At 36.3% G+C, this 23,771-nt stretch overlaps 1 protein-coding gene across 3 annotated transcripts in view; it reads right to left on the bottom strand.

The window, feature by feature from the left end:
* The window catches only part of FGF14 (fibroblast growth factor 14), a 413,988-nt gene that overhangs the window by 146,811 nt on the left and 243,406 nt on the right, over positions 1-23,771 (bottom strand). The window lies entirely within an intron of this gene.

The raw sequence follows: 23,771 nt of genomic DNA on the forward strand, positions 1-23,771 counted from the left end.
CTCAGTCCTTTGGGACACATTTATTACCAGAAATCTCTAAGCATCCCTTGCATTGCCCTTCCATGTTCAAGTAAATTTTGCATTTAAATAAATAAAATTAAATTAAAATTTATCATCAAGTCTCAGAGTTTTTGGTTTATTTCCAGCTTTACTTTAAGCACTATGGAAACTTGCTTTAGCTACAGATGTAGGAAGGAAGAGCTAAATTAATACCAGGAAACAGCTTGATGAGTGGAAGCTCTCTTTGATGCAATCCAAACTGTGCTCTGTAAATAATTAGTGAGTGGTTCTGGCTATGCTAGACTGATAAGGAAGAACAGAAGTCATTAGAAATGGAACAATCTGGTAGCCAAATTGCCATGAACCTTGGCTCCTTGACTAATATTCTCTCTCTAGAAAAAAAGCAATCCTTTCTGGGCCTTAAAGCTCGAAGATATACAATCTACGTACCGTAATTTATTGTGAAGAAAAAAAGAAATCTTAAAATTACCTTTTCAGTTTTACACATTGTCCTGGGTTACACAAAAAGTCTGGTATTCATCTTTTCTTTTCTCTTTTCTCCAAATATGCCTTTGTGGCTTTAAAGAGGTTGAACTGCTAGTGATTAAGGACTCAAACATTCAACTGCACCTGCTAAGGTGCTGTAAGGTACTGAACTATTGATGCTCATGGCTCAATCAGCAGTGTGCTTTGCTGACAATGTGTAGAGAGGCCACCAAGGCCAGGTGCTACAACTCTATTTGGTCTGGTGGGCAGGATTTGGGAAGTTTCTCCTCATAGGGTGGTTTAATCCGGTTTTATCAGAATTGTTATCAGCATTCTTCCTGGTAATGAGTTATATCTGGGCGTATTTGGTCTCTCTCTCTGTATTGGAGAAACCAGGGCTATGAATCCAAGGGAGGACACTTCTGTCCGAGTTCTCCACACCTCCAAATTTTCTCCAACTGAGACACACATGTGGAATAGGGTACTACACCATGATGTAAGTATCACTCATATAAGTAAGCATTCAGTGATTTTGTTTGCAGTTGTGTTACACCAAATAATAGTGCTTTGATGCCACTCACATTTTTTAAATTGACTACTAAAACCTTGGATACAGGAAGATCAAATTTACGTTGAATCAGTTTTTATAATTTTTAATCTCCTAATTTAAAAAATAAAGAAAAAGAAAAACAGACTATCAAAAACAGTAGACCTGGATCTGAACAGCATATAGATATTTCTAAATCTGATGATTTTCTTTTTCCCAAGACATTTAATCACTTCTGTTTTACAACAGGATCTTTTAAGTGATGATGTGTGCAAAAAAGTATCAAAAATATTTTATCTGATAAGCTCTCTGATCATTATTTATTTCTGAAATTATTTATGATTAGAAGTCAGCACATTTAAACGTGGTGCTGTTGACAATTTAAACTTTGAATGCTTCTTGCATGATTTACTTGACATTAGGTTTTCTGAAGGACAGACAGTGTTTTCCAGTAGACTTTTAAAATATTATTTTCTGATGTTCTTGATTTGTGACCCATGAGATTTAACCTTTCCCTCTGCATGAAGTTAATCTATCAATGGTCTACGCAGGCTTAAATATGAATCTCAGTGATTACCTGACAAAGCTTAAAAAACATCGTTCTCAAGCTCAAAAAATTTCTCCAAAGATTATCACAAAAAATAATTTCTTATACTCTTACTTAAAAATATTTATTTAATGATTATGTTTTAGAAAGGCATAGATTTATACATAAAACACACAGATACATACAATTTTCCTACTGCTAAAGGTGAAATGTAAGATTGGACTCTAGAAAACAAAACTTCAGATAGTCTATCAAGAGCAAATGTAAATGAAAAGATAGGTACAAGATGGAAGGGCATACGATAAAATGTATCTTTAAAAGTCCTCAGAATTTTTTTACTACAAGGATAAAGAAATGAAAAGTATGTTACATATGTATACTGAAACGTGAAAACACAGGAACGTGAGAGAGAGTAGACAATAATATAACTTAAGATGCTATTCAAAGAAATCTGTGACCAATTTAGTGATCTAAGCAAATGTCAAATCTATTAATACTGAATGAGGACGGTTTTCTTCATTCCAAGTATTCAAGAAAATAAATGCAGCTACAGAAAAGCCTTTTTAAACTGAAAGAACAAATGCCTTTTGCAGACTGAAAAATAAATTGGCCACTTTTGGCCTATGAAAATAATAGTATATGAGGAAAATACCAGAAAAGTTATATTTCTGTATTTTAGAAGGAAAATAATTCTGAGTATTATATAGTTACCAATCAACAAATCTGGTCTTACTGAAATGTAAATCTGTATCATAACTTAGCATATATAGCAAAGTTAGAGCAAATATTTTAGCAATTTCAATCATCACTAAAAACTTCAAGAATTAAGAAGAAGGAATAATGTAATTTCCAAGGAAAAATATGGAGATTGTTCAAGGAGAAGCCTTGCTGTGCCTTTTTTTGATCCTCTCCAAACAAAAATTAGGACCTTTTGTTCTCACACAAAAATTAGAAAAGACTAGTGCTGGGCAAACTGCATTCATAAGACTGTTACCTAAACTTGAATTGTCAGAGAGTTTCACTTAACAGGGATCTTCACAGTGGTATTGAGCACCCCATATGTAGAGGCATTTATCCAACACAAATTCTATGTTGCCAAATGCAAGACCTCAGTCTTCTGAGTAGCTCTGAAAGTAGCCTTTAGATTCATAAGCCTAATTCTGCCTGTCTGAAATACAATTCTGATGCTTCAAACACTGTAAAGTATTTAAGTTCTTATAGGGGTGTGGTGGGGGAAAAAAGTTTTCCCCCTGGAGTTAAAAAAATGGTAACCCCCAAGGGGGTGGTGTCCCTTGGGGTTGAGCCAATCAGCACTCCTGCAAAATATAAACATATCACAACCAGACCGGAAAAGAAGGATGAGGTTGTTGGAGAAGAGTTCTGAGGCCACGAGGAGAGAGAGGGGCCCGGAGCCCCACTGGGGGCTGGGCCTGCCCCAGCCCTGGCTGGGGGGCTGCAGGAACTTGGAACAGTGTTATACTGGGCCAAGTGTCTGTAGCTAGAAAGCTGGAGGAGTTTCTCCCTGCTGTGAGTGGACAGCCGGAGGTACCGAAAAGCGGCGGCAGAGCAGCAGCGAATGGAGAGACTGTGGCAGAAAGCCAAGAGATAAGGAGAAGCAGCAGAGACGGCATGCAGCAACACAGAGAGATATCCTGCAAAGAAAGAGGGAGAGCTGGCTACAGAGCAGAACTAAGCTTTACAGAAGCAGAGTTTTGGGGTAAGAACTGAGCCAAACCCCCCAAAACCCTTTTGTGACCTCTCCTAAGTGGAGGGGGTGGACTCCTACTGGATAGAAGTCCTAAAATACAACATGCAGCACCGGAGAGAGGAGCTGGGAAGCTTGGAGATGTCCCAGAGCTGGACCGGGACAGCCGGATGGAATGTGGAGGGGGTGACCTTGGCCCCCCTGCTGCTCTGCCAAGCTGGCAGCTGAGACAGAGCACAGGAGCTCTGGTAGAGCTCTTGAGGCAAAGACTTTCAACTGAAAACTGCCCGAGACGTTCTGACTCAGAGGTAAATCCCCTGAGGAAGGGACTTTCACGAAGATGCCCCTGCAGTTCGTGATATGCCTGTGGTGAAGCGAGTTTTGTCCCTGCTGGCAGTCCAAGGGCGAGACCTTCGCTTGGAGTTGGAGGGCCGAGAGGGGCAAGAGGAGACCCCCCTTTCTGTGTACTGAAAATAGATCCAGCTACAGCTGCTGCATGGAAGAGAGAGAGGGACTGCTGCCCTAGAGAGACTGCTGCTCTGAGAGTGGAAAGGATCTCTTCCTTCTTCCCTCCTGGACTTTTATTGGAGGGAGAAGAGATTTGATCCAATGTAAATACTGATTTATCATAAGAGAGATAGTTAAGATTATGTATATGATGTATTATAATATTTATTTGTATAATGATTGTAATATAATTCCCTTCCCCCCATATTGAGTCTCGCGTGTTGCCTGGAAAACCCATCTCACACTGGGGTGAGATGTGAGGGGGGAGGAATTGGACTCGAGAATTGGATTTTAGGGGTCTCAAACTACGACAAGAGGCTAATACCAAAAAAAAAATTTGAGATAAGCTTTTTAGAAAAGAAATTTTCAAAGGTATTAAAAAAGTTATCAGTTTTCAGTACTTAAAAAGTCATTGTTTGAACTAGGCTTTCTGTATTCCAGCATCACCTGAAATATCCTGGATTTCCTTTTTTTCCCTTTTTGTTATGCTCATGCTCGTCAGAAATCTTTAGGCCATTTAAATTTTTTCACAAAAGCCAACAAGAATGCTAATTAAAAGATTATGTAAAACAGTTCTAATGTGAGGCACTGAAACGTTATAAATTATCAGGGATTACCAAATTTCATGCATTCAATTATATCTGCTGGAAATTTAATATTTTGTATGGTAGCTCTGATCATTTCTCCTGATTATTCAGTGATGCCTGAACACATCCCAAGAGAGATCTTCCTTCTATTCTCAATGCACTTACTGAATGTTCTAAAATATTAACAAAATCTAGTGTACATGTACTTTGTTACACACAGGGACTCCCATTGTGATCTCATACTTAAAAATAATTAGAGATTTATTATCTAGCTAACAGAAATTAATGGTAGTGTTGGCATCTATTCTCTTTTTGTTAAGAGCTGCCTATTTCTTCCACTGTTTCTCTGCAAATGAGTGGGAAGATAATTGTTGATGATGAGCTTTTTGGGTGTAAGTGAGGAAGTGGAATGAAAGCATTAGTCCCAGCTTGCAAGACATCTTGAGAGAAGAAAGAAAAACATCAACCATTTTCACATACTCTGAATTTGAAAGAATATTTCCATTTTAAAGCCTTTTTTTAAAAATACTATATAATTAATTGTCCTTTTGTATGTGTTTGATGCTAATTTTATTCATTGAACTAAGTCAACTATTAAAAAATTAATCTTGATGCGGCTCTGCCATGAAATTAAACATTATACCTTATTTAGTTGAGACACAAGAGACAAGTTCATTCCTTCTAACCATTAGAAAGTGTTGATATTGCCTTCGTTAAAATGAATTTTAACTTCATTTGAATTTAAAGGCAAGCTAGAGATACTGCCCTTCTCTGGGTTGCTCTGCTCCAGATGAACACAGAAGTGCAAGCAAGAAGTCCCTCTATTTTTCTAAATAATAATAATAATGGCCAGTCTTCGCGAACGAAGATCTGGGGAAAGGTCTTTTACCTTTCCAGCCTGCGCAATGGATTTTTTAGGTGAGACACAGCCTGCGCTGAACTGAGCCCACCCTTTAATCCTAAGGTTCATCTGCCAGGGCCAAGCAATCTTGGACAATGGCAGTGAGGTCCTCAGGACGTAGGTTTGTTTAGAGTGACCTTCTCATAGATGGATGGCCTCACAGGGCTAACAGGTTCCATCTGCCCGGGAGACCGAGGAATCGAACCCGGGTTGCAGCAGTGAGAGTCCTGCATGCTAACCACTAGGCCACCAGGGGTCCCTATTTTTTTTCTAAAATATCCTTGTGGATACTCAGTTTTCAAATGGAAATTAATGACAACAAACTGACTTTTCCCAAAATATATTTTCTCTGTTCCTTTTTTTCTATTTGGTGTACTGCACCATTAATCCTCGCCTTACTCTATTCCATTCCTCTGGCTTTGTTAACTTTGTCATGCTACCAAAAAACCCTAATCTTTGCACATTGTCAAGATTCAATCTGTGTTATTTTTGAATTGTTAATTAACTTTTTTTGGATCCCTTATAATCAAATCCTATGCTCTCTTTTATGGCGGAGCTTTCCTTTGGATAACACTGAAGTCCTCCCATAGTGTTATAACTGATGACTATCATCCATGTGGCTTTGGAGGAGGCTCTCACACTGCTCAGTATATGTGGTATCTAGTGCAAGGACTGAACCTCTGCAACAACTATGACAAGACAAAGCCTCCAGTCTGCTGGTGATCTCCATTTGCTAAACATTTTTGCTGTCATCAGCTATCCATCCTACCAGTAGTTTTCTCCCTCAATACAAAATGTTGGGAGGAAATCAGTGCAGTTGCCAGCATCACAGCATCTGTAAATTTTTGATGTGCTTCCTTTAATGTGACTTAGACTGTATAGACTAGCTAACTTAAGTATAAATAGGACCATATTCTCGCTGGTGTCTTAGTTTTGTGGTAATTACAATTACTAATACAGGAAATGAAATGAAATCTGAAGAAGAGTAGATAGATTTTAAGAGACAAAGAATAGTTTTCTCTTTGACACGCTCAATATTATTGTCAATTAGAGGTAACTTCTTTGCTCACCCTCTCCCCACAACACAGACAAATAAAAGAACATAACCCCTAAACCAGATATTTAGAAAAATAAAATTTTATGAGTAAAAATGAAAGAAATCTGTATGCATTCTTTAAAAGCCAAGATCATAGAGGTTCAGAACAGCCTAATTTTCTTGTAATGTTACCTTAACTGATTACTTTCCAATTGAAACTACTTGTTTTTTTATGACAAACATTAAACACAAAAGGCAAGGTAATACAATCTCATTCAGAAGTTGAGCATTAGAGTCAGTGAAATGTTACCCTATTGCCCTTTCCTTATGCTCTACCCAGTAGGTGACACAAAGAGCAACAATAATGCTTAAACTCATCGAAAACACATTATTATGTACTACAGTTTCCTCACAACAGGATCAAAGATAATTCCTTTGTGCTTTGTGTACTACTGATTCAACTCAAGGTCTAAACAATGCTAAACAATGCTAATATTGCTCAAATTTTTGAAAAATCCCCCTTGTTTATTATGATCCATTAAGAAATTTTCATCTAATCAAGGAAACATTACAAACAAACCACTGTGTGAATACGGGGTGGCAGATCATGCAAGAATGTACATATAATATATACAAACAGTAAGAGCTCTTTGAGGACTCAGATTCCCTGTTGATATAAATTTATAACAACAAAAGATGCAAAGAGCTAGATTGAGCTCACCTAAATTTCATCACTAGGAGTCCAAAATTTAGGCTCCTGTCCAAAGGAGACAAACACCCACCCAGCCTTTGGAAAATGCTTACCACCCTCTACTGATCATAAATAAATCCATGCTCCTAGGAATTTATTGAAACACAAGGGAAGCATTCAACAGCTCTGACAGAACAGGAACTTTTTTGCATGCAGTTACATACACGGAGTTCTCCGTTCTCTGCCCAGTTTAGGTTCAATAGCTGTGTTTTTTCATAATCCAGGTGAAGATTTTGCAAGCTTATTTTGTACAATCTTCAGAGAGGTTACCTTCATTCTTTCTGCCTTGTATTTTGCTAACTATTCCTTCTCTTCTTTTCTGGATCTCTGTCTTTCTCCCCCTGAGTGTGAGGTACTGCAGAAGGGCTCTGCTGAAGGGCAGGTTCAGAGCAGAGACAGAGAAGCCATGAAGCAGGCTCTGAGTGCTCATGTTGTGCCAAGTTGCAGTTGGCACGGTGCCATTTTTGTGTTGAAACATAGAATTATTTAGGTTAGAAAAGACCTTTAAGATCATCATTTTGGTATGAAACAGGAGAGGGAACATTGGTTTGTTTAGCACAGTCAAATTGTCCTTGTGTTTAAATGGTCATAAATGTCCTAACCTTCTGCAGATACATTAGGAAGATATTCAAATGAAAAGTACAGAAAGAAATTAAAAGTCATTAGCTACATCTATTTTAGCTAAATAATTTCCTGTGGAAATAATTGCATTCAAATCTTGCAAGATTCATTTTCAATAGAACATCTGGAGATGCTAGATTCATTGTAAGAAGATCTTGGGGATTAAGGGACAATATTAATGATTTATTTTTTCATTTTATTTTTTTACTATCCTGAGCACTAAGAATGATATACAGCCTTTGAGGATTATTGTGCTCTTGTTTAATTAGGTAATATTTAATTAATCTCCTGAGTTATTAATCTTTGTGAATCACATGCCATCAGATGGGCTTCTAGTACTTAACAGTGGCAGAAATTATTTATGTATTTTTTATCTCACTACCTTCTGCCTCCAATTTTTTGCTCTCTCTTGCTTTTTCCCTCTACCCACAAGCCTTGCCTTTCCCTTTAGCATTCTAAATCCTGTAAATTATTCACTTATCCTCTAAGGATGACCCACTCACTGGGCAGGATAAAGAACTGCCCTAGCAATAGGAACTGAAAGCCAGGAAACCTCTCCTTTGTTACAAGGCTACCAATCTAACCCGTTACTCTCCTCTCTTTTAAGGTATTTGCTGCACAGGGCTACAGAATGAACAGGAGAAATAGAGTGTCCCTTGTCATTGCCTGGTCTGTAAACTGCAATTCCCAAATTCCTCCTGTCTGCAAAGAGTGTGTAGCTAAGATCTCTCATTGCATCTATAGTTCAAAGCAAATAGGTCTGTAACTGCAGAGGCTATATTAAAAAATCAGCATTATTTTATTCTGTGTCAGCTGTGAATTATGGCAGGAAAAGTTAACCAAACCTTAATATTTAAAGTAACAAAGAAGGTTCTGAGCAAAACCTCCAGAGAAGGCTTTGGCTGTAAATACCAGATGGAAAAAACCAAACAATTCCAGGGTAGTTTATATCACTATTTCTGAAAAAAACTAAAATTTCTTTTCATCACTACAGATGAAACAAGTCTTATTCACAAAATGAATTATTTTGCTTGACAGGGAAACTGTCTTTGCACTCTAATAACAGTAAAACTTCACGTTTAGAAGTCATGTGAGAAAATGATTATTTTGATTTTAGTTAAACAAACAGGCGTTAAAAGAAAAAATTCTTGAAAGGAACTAATGTTCAGGGGTGACAACATTGCAACTATTATAGGTGGAGTCAACACTGTTTAAAACTAATTTAAATTAGCTACACAAAAATCGGGGCATCTCATTCGCTGTTCATTTATGAAAAGCTCAACTGCCCAGGCTGCCTATAAAATAGGCATTATTTCCAGTATCATAAAATAAATATCAACAACATTTTTGGCCACAGAAGGAATTGACTTTCAACATTATTCTCTGATTGTTGCTGAAAAATGATGTTTCTTGGGTTCAAATAAAATCTTATTTGAATGCTGAGTTTAATATGTTAGCATTCAAAAGGCTTATATTTTAGTCAGCAGAAAACAAGCAAATCCTTTTTTCTGACAAAACCTTGAAATGAAAGGTGTAAATTCAAGTAATACTGTCAGCTACCTGTGTTAGAAGCCATTTTAATGAGAAAAATTCACAGCAGGTGTCTTAACCATAAAAAACCCTCAAGAGCTACAAATTAAAAGGTTGACAGGCAATTTGGAAATGTCTAGCCATTCCTAACTTCTTGTCTATAATGGTGCAGTAGAAGCAAAATGAATTGCCATGTTGATGTCAGTAAGATGTACAAAAGAAATGTCAATCATTAGTTAGTGAATATTCCCACCAAGACACTCCATATGTGCAGACACCTTTTCCCCTCTTATGTAACTTATCCTCAGTTTTGAAATTCTGAAAGAAGCAATGAGTATAGTCCAGCAATAAAGAAACAAGAATAGGGGTCCATCTCTTGTTTTGAAAGTCACTAGAGGTATAGAAATGCAATTTGCTGGACACAGCAGACGTGTCTTGTTCTGTAGAGACAAAAGGTCTCAGCCAAGAGCACATTTCTCTTTGCATTTGCTCTGTGCCTGTTTAGATAGGTATTCAGTTCCCAATCACTTTATGGTGATCTAACCATTAGTCTCCAGCTCCCTTAGCTGAGCACTGCTTCCCTCTTCCAATAACCAACAGCTATAGTGGGAGTAGGAGCAGCTTACTGATCCAATAGAAAAGACAGTATTAGTTAATATGCTAGGACATGATGCTGATCCTGCTTGCCCCATAGTCACAGTGTTGGTGGGCAGGGAAGAGGAATGTGAGGCCACAAAGAATGTAAGTCCTTCCAGATGGATAATTTTATAAAAGCTTGGTATATTTTAATAAAATGCTAGTGCTCTCTAAGAGGTGGTTGCCTTGCATACTTGAACTTCTGCAGTTTGTGTGTTAGTCTGGGAACTGCTAGCACAGCTGTTATTGCTACTGGAAGTCTATGACTAATGCTCTATCACAAGGACTTCATAAACATTTTAAATAACTGAGTGACATTTTTTTAAATCAGTGGAAACCTACTTCAAGGAATTTTCAGAGATTCTTTGTAAAGAGGTAGCATCATGCAAATAGCGAGGCTATTTCAAAGGCAATGCCAGGATATAGGAAAATTTAAAGACTTTTTGTATTGAGAGAAAGAAGGTGTTATGGACCGAAGTAATTTTCAGGCTGTTGTAATATCTTCACAAATGTTTTTCTGTAGTTCAAAATTGTGTGTATTACTAGATCAGCTACTAAGTTCCTATTAGAAAGCAAACCTGAAAAATAAATGTTAAAGCAAATGATCATGGTTTACCCTGTATCTGCTCTGAGCTTTACAAGAAGATATAGACTCATCAGACTCAGTTCTCAGTCATGACTTCTGAAGTACAAGGCTTGTAATGGTATGATCTCTGCACTGGAGGTCACTCAGACTTGGTGCTAGAACTGTTACCTTTCTACATGACAAGTCCTGTGAAGATCTGTGGTTCTGTGGTCCTAACTTGGCCCTCCTGTGTAGTACCTGACTTACTTAATAGCTTAATGCATTCAGACATGCATTTATAGTTTTCTCTGTAATGTTTCTTTTCAGATTATATTATGACTGCTGGCAGCAGGGACCTGTGAAGACCCTCACAGTCCCAAAGACCTACTCAGAAGTCCCAAAAAAGAAAAAAGACTATGAGCAGTGAAGAACCATAGGAGCTGGTGACCTCTAGTTCTGATTAGCATAAAAGTTCTCTCCCATGGTTAAATAAACGTAATATCTAGAAGAAGCCACGATATAGTTGAGGGCTAATTAGTCTTACAAACTGAAGCGATAATCAGATCAAATTATCTTTCCAGTCTTTCTTCGAAGAAGATGTCATTGAACAAGTAAGTATGAATGACAGATTTAGTGAATTATCTCTCTAAACAACCTATGGAAGAAAGCCTTGGCTACAAACTAGAAAGAATGTTTGCACATGTCCCACCCAGCTTAGTCTTGTCTGCAAACTTATTTAGGGTGCATTTAATCCCCTCATACAGATCGTTGATTAAGATATTAAACAGGGCTGGCCCCAATACTGAGCTTTGGGGAACTCCACTAGTGACCAGCTGCCAACTGGATGTAGCAGCACTCACCACCACTTTCTGGGCCCAACCATCAAGTCAGTTTTTAACACAACAAAGAGTCCATCTGTCCAAGCCATGGGCTTCCAGCCTTTCCAGCAGAATGCTGTGGGTGACAATATCAAAGGCTTTACTGAAGTCCAGGTAGACAACATCCACAGTCTTTCCATCATAAAAGGGGGCTCAGGGAGAGAGACTTTATCACTCTATACAACTATCTGAAAGGAGGTTTTAGCAAGGAGGGAGTCAATCTCTTCTCCCAGGCAACTAGTGATGGGATAAGAGGAAATTGCCTCAAACTGCACCAGGGAAGGTTCAGTTTGGACGTCAGGAAGAATTTTTTCACTGAAAGGGTGGCTAAGCATTGGAATGGGCTGCCCAGGGAGATGGTGAAGTCACCATCCCTGGAAGTGTTCAAGAAATGATTAGACGTGGAATTAGTGCTATGGTTTGGTTGACAAGGCGGTGATTGGCCAAAGGTTGAACTTGACAGTATTGGAGATCTTTTCCGACCTTAATGATTCTATGATTCTATGACTGTATTGAGTTGTTCACTGATCTGTTTTCCCAAATATTTCAAACACCCAGATTCAATGGCTGGGTTGTGTGAGAAACAGAGAAACTGCATATTTATATTTGTTATGATGCTGAGAACCTCTTTCATGCCAGTCCATTTTATAACAAGTACTTATTTTTATTACAGTGATATCACTGGTGAAGTGATTTTTCATGGAATCAATGGCAAGATGTCAGTGATTTTGAGAGATCAGACCCAAAATATTTTCCAATTACAGTACTCCAAATTTATTTTGTATGCATTTAAAAATGTTTGTCTGCACTGAGACAGTGGAGGAAGATTAAGACATGGCTTCAACAATGATGTAAAGATTTGTGGCATCTTCCTCCTAAAGAGGGTGTATGTTTAAATCCTTGGACATCCAACCCCAGCCTGTTATGAAGTAATAATACAGAATTTGTCTTAAGTAATATAGGTAAAAGTAGGGCAAAAAGGGAAGGTTGTAGGGAAAACCTAAGGAATAAAGAAGAAGTAATAGCAACTCAAAACCACGAAGAAAATAGTTTCCCAGTATGGAAAGTAAGTATATAGAATAATTCAGAAATGAGGTTTGCAAATATAAGCTAGTATAATTGGTTTTAAAATATGATCCTCAAGCAGAAGGTTGTTTATTATGTTATCCCTTTCAAATAATACCAAAGCTTCTTAGTTTGATATAGCATTTATATATAAAAACATCTTTTCATTTGTAAGATATTAGATTGTTTTTTTAAATAGTTTGAGTCCAAACATTTGTTAGAGAAATTTCCACTCAGGTTGAAGCATAGTTGAAAGTGTTTGGAATTTCTAAAGTCAGCTCAAGTTTGATTTACAGAAAATGAATGAGAGGAGGCAGCACATGTGGATTAAAACCAGTATTGAAAAGGCTCTGCTTACATCTAATTTTAACAGTTTGAGAACAAAACTAAATTTTCATTTGAGGGATATTTCTTCAAAATAATTGAAATGAGACTGCAAATGGCTTAGGAAGAACTGCCTTATTTTATTAGAGATGCAGAATGACCCTGCTGAGTTATGCAAACTTCTGAATTAAGACAATTTGCACACAATTGATGACTTCACACATATTGGTGACCACATGAGAATATCTTACCTTTGAGCTCACTCTCAATATCTTATACTATGAACTGAAAGGAATGTCTGAGACTTTCATTAGACAGTTACATTGAGATTTTACATTGCACAAAATATAGGTATACACACAGATCAAGAACTTGTGGTTTAAAATTTATTGCAGACTATATGAAATAAAGCATATCAGAATGGTTTTCTTTAAACCTGTGAGCAGAGAACTTGAAAATAAATGATAGATTCAAATACTCTGATGATAGTGAGGTTAACCATTAAGTGAATCCTTTTTATTTACACAGTGAAGCAGAGAGTAATACACTCACAGTTATACATGTAGAAATTGAGCTGGTGAGAAACACGTTGGTCTTCTCAACATTTATCTCAAAAGTTTGGCATTAGTGAATAAGCAATTAGCCAGAACCAACTGTTTCCTATTTTTCATGTTTGGTTTGTTTGTTTTCAAATCATTGGACATTTAATATGCAGGTTTAAAATTTTATAACAGATCTTTTTGGAATGTTTTTTAGTATCTGATAATTAGGGCTTATTATTAATGAATGATTTTAATTAAAGATTGCTTACAAAATACTGTGTTTTGTAAGTCAGATATATCTATGAGAATTTATTGCATAAAGCATACCACATTCAAATAAAAGTTAAAAGTTATACGGAGGGAAAATTATTTCCTTCTGTAAGAAGCTATAGCTGAGAGTGGTTTATGGTTAGTTTAACATCAAAACATACAATGTTCTGTATTGCATAAGAACTTGCTCATTAAATATTTTTATGAGATGAGGGGAAAAAGAAAGAATATGTTGTTAATTTCAGAAGGTGAGCTTCACTTAATATACTGTAAACAAGCATGCTGAAAAATTAAATTTTCCTGGAATTTAAAAGCAAATATAATTAAAGTCCTAAAATGTGGGCACAAAACCCCTGCTTGTACTTGGGAAAAGTTAGTTTGCTAATATATTTGGTCACCACGTGGCACCATTTCCAAGAAGGGGTAGTCAAAGAAATCAGAAACAGAAGTAGGTGAATTCAAATTTATTTGTTCAGGAAGAGAGGTGAAAACTGGAATACATTATTTTTAAAGACTGTTATTAACTAGTCCAATGTCTTGCTGAAATGCATTATTTTGATATAACGAGGGAACTATGAAAGCAATTATTATGTCTGATGTGTTTTCAATATCAGAATTCTTTGCTAGACCTTCTTTAAATGCATGAATTTCCTACAAACACTAAAAATGTTTTAGTAAAGGATTAAATTAATGGAAGGTTTGAAACTTAAAAACAAATTAATTTTGATTTTCCAAAAATAAAAAGTTTCCTTGTAAAAAGGAAAAGTGGTTAGAAGTTTCTGTCATATTTCCAGGATCAGACTTTTAAATTTTTTTGATACTTTTAAAATAAGGTTACTCTTTTTTTGAGATATCACAGGAAAAGTCATGTCCTTAAAGACGTATTCTACAGGAAGTTATCATTAGGCTAGTTGTAACAATGCTCATTAAAAGAAGAAACAAAATCTACTGCAGCTCAAACACCATCAAAATTGGGGGCTCCACTCAATGGTCTATCATAGAAGCTGTAGCTACAATGGCAGGCAGACGCAAGCATAAAAAACCCACTGTTATTTTACATTTAAATCCAAAGGAATATGATTTTTTCCCTGTTCATCTGTAAGAAATATCTTGTTCTTAACTTGGATGCTTGCAAATTAATTTCCTTTTTAAAATAGTCTTTTGAAGAGAAATCATACTCAGTTTCTCTGGTCAATAGTTTCCACAGGAAATGTCCAAAGAAACCCTTCCACTCTTCTATCACATCCAAAAGAAGCTTGCTTTGCTAGCAAATGTTCATGTGTTTATCACCCCAACTTTCAACCTCTCAACTTAGGCTAATGCTTTCAAAGGCAGTCTCTTAACTTCCAAGGCAATGCTTTTAGGATTATAACCTACTCACCTCAAACACTTGCAAAGGCTGACATTCTCCATTTTTGGAAGGCCAACAAAAAATCCTTGCCCAAGTTTATAATGTCATTCTTGTTACAGGACAGTAAAAATCACTGAGTCCTCTTCCATCTGTTGTACCCATACAAATGTCCAGTTTTTATTACAATAAATCATACAGGAGATAGCAGTCAGTAGCTTATACAAAATTTCTAAAATAACCTCATGTTTTACAAAGAAAAATAAGAATGGTAAAACGTATATGATGGAATTGAGGAAGATAGCCATAACACCTGATACTGAAAGGAACAGTTGCTTATATAAATTAGCCCAAAAGGAAGATGTAAAGAAAAACTTAAGTTCAGCAAAAATGCCATGAAATAAATATTTCTCGAAAGAAGCTGTCTTTAAAAACATATGTCCTTATTTTCCATTGTCTAGTTGTTGTACCATAATGTTAATACTTGAGAACTGGGAAGTGAAAAAAATAAAAATAGAAAAAAAAAACAAACTGGGGGTGTAAATTAAATTGTTTTTGTGGTAGTGGAATACATATGGTGAAAACTAAATTTAGATTGGCTGTGATCCCATGCATCCCATTAATTTTGGCTTTCAAACACAGAAAGACTGCTTGGAACAGCCTCAGCACAGTGGGGTCCTGGCCCAAGACACTGAGGTATTAGATGAGAAGAGTAACCATGTGTAAATATTCACACACATATATAAACAGACAGGAAGCAATGCATATAAAATTCCAAATATCCATTCTCACCCATCCCTCATTTGCCTCCCTGAAATGAAGGGAGGTAGTGTCTGATCTGCATGAAGATCCGACACTTGTCCTTAATCACAACCTACTATTGTCTAACAGGACACAAGCAAAGATTATACACTCCACTGTTGACAGGGCAGAAATTTGTAACAGAAATATTAAGGTTAGTATGAATTAAATGAATGGAAGTGGGGTTTTATAGAGAAAGGAGGGAGGGAAAAAGAATGTGTACGTATGCAAGGGAGAAAGCTTTGATTTACAGGATATAGGTTTCAGTTTCTTAGAGTTAGTCAAGAGAATCCTTACATTAGTCAGCTCCAGGCAGGAAGGCATATTCAAGGAAATCTGCAAGGACATTGAGCAGAAATATGAACTTTTTTAGTTACAGTGATTGATCTGTCCTCATTACACCACTTCTCACCTCACACAATTTCTCATTGAACTGAAATCTTGAATTTTTATATAATGAGCTTTCCATTTAAAAAAGAATAAAGCCGGATTTTTCTATTTCCCTGACAGTCCACAACTGTGCCTCTAGTTGCTTCTGTAGCCTTTTTGGCAACATGGGTCCTGAAGAATCATAGCCTGGAAAAACACTGTCTAGACAAAAGTTCCCAAAGAAAGGGAATCCCAGAATCCAATTTTGCAAGATCATGGCAGATTCAAATTCCCCTGTCAAAGAGAAGCTATTGCAACCTATTCACTAGCTGTGGAATTAGAGAAATATCTGTATTCTGTCAGCTATCACCCTTCATGTGTGTACTAAACTGGGAGTCACCGTGTAAACTGAAGTGGCCCATAATGTATTTGTCAATATACGAAACCAAGATAACTTGAGAATGAGAAAACTCTATCTGCTTTACATCCTACAGGCCTATCCACTTAGGTTTTTGTTCAGATATAAATGATGAGTATTTGGAGAATTGTTCTGTGTGATCTTACAAAAAAAAAAACCCAAAACCAAATAAAACCATTCAGACTAAATTGGTTCCCTTTCCCAGTTTTCTTATTTCTGAAATATTTTCTTAATGAAGTCTTTTATTGAAAGATGTAGTTATCATTCTTTTGTAATTCAGAGGGAGATTTGACTTGGGAAGGTGACAGAAGTAAGAAAAGCTAAAATAAATCAGAAAAATGCAGCTACACGGACTATTTTTTTCTTCCACCCCTATGCTTTCTATTTTGATCTGTTGTGTCCCACAACTTGATAAATAGTTAAATTAAGGACGGTACTTGAAATTGAAATGTGAATTAATTGCTTCATTAGTGTTTTCAGGCTCCATTCCAGAGTAAAAGTACACAACCGTGGTTTGACATAGAAGTAGATTGTGTTTAGGGTACACTAAAAACCACAGTGATGTTTCAAGTAAAATCTTGCAAACTAATACAAGTCAGCTGGAACAAGTTAGCTGTTTCTGGCTGTCAAAACAAGACATTTAGAGAGGTATTTCCCCTGCTAAGATGCAAAGAAAATAAATGTTATTTTTACTCTTAAAGTTCTGCAATTGCCCTAAGTTACAGGTGAGGGCACTATAAGCAAAAATAAAACCTTAGGACAAACTAAATGATGATAGTTTTAAAGTGAAATATCTTCAAAAGACACAAGGAAATGTGATCACTGACATCTCAAATTACAGGACAGCAAATCCCAGTTGAAGAGTTTTATATTTTGTACATAAATACTATTATTTAGGGAATAATTGAAGCTTTTCCTTATAAATTGTATATTACGTGCACTTGCATACAGACATTCACAGAAAATTGCCTAAAACCAAAATTCATACAACCAAACAGGATTACCTATGAAAGGTTAAATCTTCTGCCCAGTGCATTTGAATCAGGGAATAATCTGAGATATAACTGTGCAGCAAGAGGAATGAAAGTACTAGCTCAGACTTTTTCCTCTATGGTTATCAAACTTCACTTGATAATGTTGCAAGAGAGCTGATACTCTAAGATAGCTCTGCTTTTTGATTTCATTAAATAAATGTAACGTTAGAGTGTTTCTGTACTTGTTTTCAAATAGTAATTTCAAAACTCACATGCTCAGAATTATTTGAATAACATTATTAAATGGCATAATATTAAACATTAAATAGCTTTTTTTTCTTTTCTAAATTGCTAAATAGGGCTTTAAAAATAGAAATTTTTTGTTTCTTTTATTAGTCTTACTTCTATTTTACTAGTATGAAAGGTATTTTGAAAGACAGCTACCTTGATTTTTCCATTAGGTATATCATAGAATCATAGAATCATAGAATCAGCTGGGTTGGAAGGGACCTCTGAGATCATCAAGTCCAGTTTCAGTTCCAAATACTTATTTGAATTAAGCAGGGAAAAAGGCCATATTTAGTAACTGATGTAAATGAGATGGTTTTAAAGAACACTCAGTATCAAACTCTTTCTCCGACAGTGAAGCACTTTTTCTATTTAGCTGACTCAGCACACAATTCAAAAGTTCAGCAAGAAATGAATAGGGTCTTTATTTAAAAGTTTTGAACAGGGTTTGGACTTTGATTTCATGCTAATTTTTTACAGTCTAAGATATGAAATAATGGAAATGTAAAGTATTTTTCTAGAAAGACTGATATGAAGAAATGCAGACTGTTTTCTGAAAACTGGTGTGAGGCAACTGAAGATGCTGGCATGGCTCATGCACAAGAGTGGAGTCTTATACTTGCCTTCCTCTGAGTAAAATTCTTTGAAAAAAAACAAATAAAAAAGTGTTCCAAGAATATGAAGTAAGAAAAAAAAAGGAAAATAAGAAGAAAATAGCTACAGTCTCTGGGATTTTAAAACTTATGAGACTTCCAACAGTTTGCAACCTTGAGCTATTACTGTCTTTAATGAAACTGTGCAAGCAGAAATACGCTGTAGTGATGAGATTCATGAAGAGAAGACAAACAGAAATATTTGACTCAGTTACCAAAATCTGTCATCCTTCAAAGCACTAGACATCAGGTTCAAAACCTAAGCTAATAAAATTTCAGCTAATCCAGTGTCTACAGGCTCTGTGACACAGAATTATAAAATGAATAAATGTTTTGATCTTACCCCACATTTAAACCTATCAGATACTAACGTAGGCAAAGACTGCTTGGCAAACAGAGGGATTCACAGTGGAACTCACTTCTGAAACCTGGGATATCAGGTCAATTTTTCTATCCATCTTTACACTGCCTAAACATAAAAGCTAGTCAACTCAAATTCTAGGTCAAAGTCATCTATTAGTGGGGCCAAAATAATGCACTGTGTGCATAGGTTGTTTGCTCAATGCCTCCTTTTTTCACAGCAACACTGGCAGCTGTCTAACCCCAGAATGGTCCCCAGGATCCCAACACAGGGAGCAAGATTGTCTGTAAAACACATGGTGAGAGTGAGGAACCAGGAGCATGATAATGATGGAATCATGTACTCCCATAACACTGCAAGAAGACACTTCAGGGAACCTGATGGTTACCAAAAGTCTCTTTGAAGTTCCAAAGCCTCTCTCCTGAGAGCAGACAGCTAACCCATCTTTTTAGTTAACTCTTCTAGACTACACCATTTTCACTTCCAGAGGTAATACACCTTTGGATTCCCAGAACCCAACTGCAAGTACAGTGACTCAGAATCACCCCCAGTGGATTTGGAGCTCAGGTCTTCCCAAGTGTATCAAAATGGTTGGAACAGTATTATGCAATTCACAGAGCTCAGTCCGCTTCTTGTCTCTCTTTCCTTTATTCAAGAGAAAGCCTTAGGTGTATTTTGGATAGAACATCTTTTGTGAGTCCTATACACTGAGGCCCTCGTGCAGGAAGTGCTACTGTGCCAAGACCCCCTCACACCTAGTCACAAGCTTGTTACCAGGTTGTCTCAACCTGTTGACAAGAAAGTGCTTCCTGATATGTACTGAAATAAAATTTGGGGTAAGAAACTGTCCCTGTAGAATTTAAGTCCCCTCAGTGTTAGGGGGTGATAGCTGATAAGAGCTTCTTTGGGCTACAACTTGGACCTGGTTTCCAAGGTGTCATTTCTAAGGATGTACTTCTCTATGCATTGCTCCTCAGTGAGTGAGGATGCACTTTTATAAGCTTTTGAAAGCATAAGTACCTATAATGAGCTTGATGATACAAAATAAAGACAACAATGTCACAGTGAGGCAAATGTAATTTTTCTTTCAACTCAAGGCAGCCAGGTTATCATCCCATGTTTCATGTTTTGAGAGCAAGAGAGCAATACTTCCATTCACAAATATTTTAGGTTGAACCTCTAACGTTTAGTAAGATTTTGATGGTGTTAAGTTTGAGCAGCTACAATTAAAAATAACTATAAAACTTTTATAATAGTAAAAGAATGTGGAATAAAAAAAATCCCAAGTTGTTACATAAATTTCAGAATTTAACAAAAATATATTTTCTTTCATACTTGTTTTGAAGTAGAAACAGCTCATGAATGTAGACATTTATCTGATACATATTCCTTCCACAAAAGTAGTAGTTTTGATATAAACAAGTAAGTTTCACTGAATCTTCCATGCAAATGAAGATTAAACAGTTGGTATTTATCAAACAAATGATGAGAACACTGTCTGGTAAAACACAAATTAAAATCTATCGCCGAAGCTAAAAATATCTATAAAAATTATTCTGGTGGCATCTACCCATATTATTTAAGAGTCTAAGTTTCCAGGAGGAAAAAAAAGGAAAGAAAGATAAGCCTACTTTCCCACCTTGCTTCCTCCATCATCCACCTTGCTGCCACCAAAGGAGCCATGAACCCCAAAACTGTTATTGATGCAAGTGTCCTGCAGATCACATACTTTCTAGCACCCTCAAATATATCCATACATTACCGATCATCAATCTTCCAGTTTCAAATTTTCTTTACTCCAAAGTGGGGTTCTTAAGTATTAATCTTAGATAACACAATACAATTGTGACAATTTGTGATGCATGAGACTCCATTTTCATTGCAAACTTTTTTAATCATGTATATAACACCAAATAGAAGGTCACCTATATCATGCATAAAACACCGAAAGAAGGTGAGTTTCTCTCAGAGGACAACTAAAGAAACTCCCTCCAAGTAGGTTCAGAAGTAAGAAGTCCCAAACATCTGATATCAAGCTCTGTGAGAAATAATTTATTTAATGAAGAACACAAAAACACTGACAGTGGGAAAGTATCATAAATAATTGATTCTTGCAGCAATGCTCTGCTGATACAACCAGCAAAAGGAGGAGAGCCTCTATGCCTCAGCCAAGAAACCATATATTTCTGGAGATTAGGAGCCCAGAGAAGGAAGTGATTGGCCCAAGAGATGGCACTTCTTATGACACAGATGTCTAAATACTTCAGGGGAGACATCTCCTTTACTTCAAGGCTTCACATAGTTTTAAGTTAGCGATAGTATTTACTGCAGATTCATGACCAGTGATTAAAAGGAAAACTACCATGGTCGCGTTCTAGCATCTCTATCCAAAACCCTCCTGATATTGTTCAACCAGATCTACTTTATTTAACTTGTTTGGGTTTGTAGGCCTGCATGAAAAATACAGCTGAATTAATTTGTTGTCTCTTGTATAAATGAAGTAAGCTACACATGTGTAAGAAAAGAATAGTTTTTTACTGAATCAAAGCATTATCTTAACAAGAATAAGTATGTATATCATAATAAACCAAATATTCATGCAAATTAAAATCTGAAATAATGATTTGTAGGCTAAGACAAATGCACGCTCACACATTTCAGTATCACATAAATGCATTTAGTAAATGGCTAAAGACGGTAAAGAGTTACTTACTATTGTAAAGAAGACAATAACAAAGTAAATTTTTGAAGTAAAATTTTTGAAGGCTGCATCCCAAATAATGAGAGGAGTAAGCAAAAAAACTAAAATGGGTTTGTATGTCGTTAAGGAACTGTATTACACGTTTTGAAAGGTGTGCATGTGGGTGCATACTGCAGACAGATGTCGAATCTGTCATCAGAGCAACTATGCATTATGATTATTAAATGTTAACACAATTATGACAGTCAGGTACCACATTTACTCAGGATATTATGCTGATATACCACAGATGCAAAATTATTAGTGAATTTAATACCTGTACTTCCATAAAGAAGGCTAGTGGTTGCATCTAAGACTACTAAATAAAAGATGTTAAATTAAATATCAACAGGCTCTTAATTGATGAAATATATCACATTGAAAGAAAAAAATCCAAGAAGAAGGGAAAAATTTTCAGATAGACTGAGTGAAGAAGTTTCATTGGAATATTCTTTGGTGATTTTTTACTGAAATTTGTGCTTCCTCTTTAATATAATGCTGGTCTTAACAAGTGATGTCAACTTCAAAACATGCCTTAAGAACAGAATGAAGCATGGTGGTGAAACAATTTATGAAATGATGCATAAATAGCTTGTGCAGTTTCCCTATGAGACTTGACAAAACATACTGGATTCTATCCAGACATCAAAATGTAATTAAGTATGATTTATTATGCATATTCATGGATTATTCACATCTGAACACTTCGCTTGCTTGAACTGCATTAGGGTATTTGGCCCTGATCTATGAAATATTTTAAGTGAAAAATCAAATAAGAGAAACTTTTCCTGGAGGAAATAATTTTCTCTTTGTCTCCCTTTCTAAAGATCTAGAGTAATTAATAGTGTAAGACATTGAATTATGTTAGACCATTAATCTAAATATTTAAAATAGCAACAGATGGTGCCAATACAACACACAGTGTGATTCTGCAGGAAAGATAGCCCAGCTATGGGAGCAACACCAATATTCCATATGTTCAGGTTGGTGGTGAACACATTAAACAATAAATGATTTGGTCCCAATGGCAACAGAATTGTCACAATTCCTACATAAACCAGCAAGGTGTCAAAACAGTTCAAGAACCACCCTGTGCCAAATCTCTACATTTTCATGCCTTTGTCAGGATACTCTTTACAAATACACCAAAAGCCAAAAGAAGCTCCATTTTCTCTCATTTCTAAAGATGAGTATCTCTCATCTCTTCAATCCTGCCAGATTAGCCTTAACCTGTTGGGTTCCTGATTTAGGAGGTTGAAATTTTTGTTTTAAGAAGTGGTATCTGCTGATTAAGAAAAGAAGAAAAGGTGCATTCTCCCCTTGCTCTACTCTTCCCCCTCGTTCCCTGCTCGGTGTAAATATATTAGTTTTTAAATGTTCTGCACATTTCGGTGTGGCTCAAACTCTTACAGGATATTGAGAAAAAACACAACCTCCACAGTTCACCCCTCCAACTGTAAAGGTGTTATCTTTGGACATGTGGCTAACAAACACACTACTACTGCTTCCTTTTTTAAAGTATGCTTGCTGTAACATTCCTGTGTACCACAAACTCTTCACTCCTCCAAGGTTTAATTTGACCCTCTTTTTGGCAGCTAAATTTGGCAACAAATTTCTATGTAGCAACATTTCTATGACATTCTCTCCATGTGGTAAGAAACACTGGGAGGCCAGTCACTGGCTGGGGACACTCAGAAGCAGTTATACCACCGGTATTAATTTTGCTGTTTGTCATGTCCTGCTATCAAGGCCTAAAGAATGTTTACAAATCCTATGGACTATGCTATGGACTGTTTAGTTGTAAAAATATGCTGGAAAAATGGAGATTAAGTACCAGGATTTGTTCTGGAATAGAAATGAATACAGCTGATAAAGGTATTTAGGTTGAAAGCAATGCAGCTTGTCAGCAAGAGAGTGTTGTAACAAAGTTTTAAGCATAATGTAGAAAAAAACCCATATCCATTTCCAAAAGGAAAAATCATAGTTTTTTTTTTATTTTGCCATTGAGCTCTCTAAATAATACTGTCTAATTTTATTTATTTATGTGAAAATGCTTAGCATCCTGTTACTATGGTAACAATTTGCCTTGCTGAGTGCATCTTTGTTAACATCCCCCTGCTGTAGTAATGCTTCCATCTGGCAGTGACAATTTTTTTGCTTGAGTGAAAATTCCCCTAAAGTATAAAAATCAGGCCACTTATTTTTAGAAAGCTGACTGCCCCACCTCCTACTGACTTGCAGAGTCCCAGTCAGAACCTCTGTAAATTCAGTCATGTGATATTGATGTCTTAACGAAGGAGATAAGCAACACTGTAAGAAAT

This window comes from Neopelma chrysocephalum, unplaced genomic scaffold (assembly GCF_003984885.1).
Source record: "Neopelma chrysocephalum unplaced genomic scaffold, ASM398488v2 Primary Assembly neopelma1_25, whole genome shotgun sequence".
Taxonomy (NCBI): domain Eukaryota; kingdom Metazoa; phylum Chordata; class Aves; order Passeriformes; family Pipridae; genus Neopelma; species Neopelma chrysocephalum.